The 894-nt window shown below is 39.1% G+C and overlaps 1 pseudogene; it reads left to right on the top strand.

Annotated features, from left to right (window-relative positions):
- The first annotated feature begins 595 nt into the window (after positions 1–595).
- On the top strand, positions 596–689 carry LOC114039919 (annotated as a pseudogene).
- Positions 690–894: the final 205 nt, after the last annotated feature.

Genomic DNA, 894 nt, shown 5'->3' with positions numbered 1-894 from the left:
GTACTGGCTAAGAGAAGCCAGTGTGTGAGGGAAAGTAATATAGAATATACTTTTAAAGGAAGAATGGGGCCAGACTGTGAAGGACTTTAAAAGTCAAACAGAAGAATTTATATTGGATTCTAGAGGAAAGAGGGAGCCACTGGAGATTTATGAGCGGGCAAGTGACATGGTCAGACCTGAGCTTTAGTAATATCATTTAGTCACGTGGAGAAATTCTAGGGTCAAGACCCAAATATCCAAAGTCATCATGATATGCCTTCATAGACACAGAATGAAATACCTTGGATGGTACCACCTGCTTTCTTTCTTGTTAATAAAAAGAAAGTATTTACATTAAATATATCAGATAAAGGTCTGACACCTGGAATTTATGCGGAAAGACATGGGGTCCATATGGGAGTTTGGCTCTGAACTCACATGGTCTAGGTTCAACCCTTAAAAAGAAGAGGGTCAAGATTCTCTCATTCTTTCTGGCTTATTGCTCCCACCTCAGAATAACTCCAGACATATATAAAACAAAGTTTATATATGGCTTCTGTCTAGGATTTCCTCTAAAAGTGGATAACAGGGTCCACACTAGAAAAAGTACTCAATGGTTCTCAATTTAGCATATATATTAAAGTTAGAAAGTCATAGGAAAGATTAGCATGGCCACTGCACAAGGATGATATGAAAGGTATTTGATTTATAATAGTGGTGGTGGTTGTCCTTTGTTCTCGAAGAGGACCAAAATGGTATCACTATATTACAGTCAAGTTACAGTGTGTCCGACTGTGGCTGATCAGACCAACATGAGCTCGGAATGCTCAACCACAGGTCAGGCATAAATAGTTCCTGTGAACATTGGGGTGGGTTCTCTAAATTTGTGCATCTCAAGTTCTTTTGAGCTGCTTC

Source organism: Vombatus ursinus, unplaced genomic scaffold (genome assembly GCF_900497805.2).
Source record: "Vombatus ursinus unplaced genomic scaffold, bare-nosed wombat genome assembly UNPS02012319.1, whole genome shotgun sequence".
Classification (NCBI taxonomy): Eukaryota; Metazoa; Chordata; class Mammalia; order Diprotodontia; family Vombatidae; genus Vombatus; species Vombatus ursinus.
This window is presented reverse-complemented; position numbering and strand designations above follow the sequence as displayed.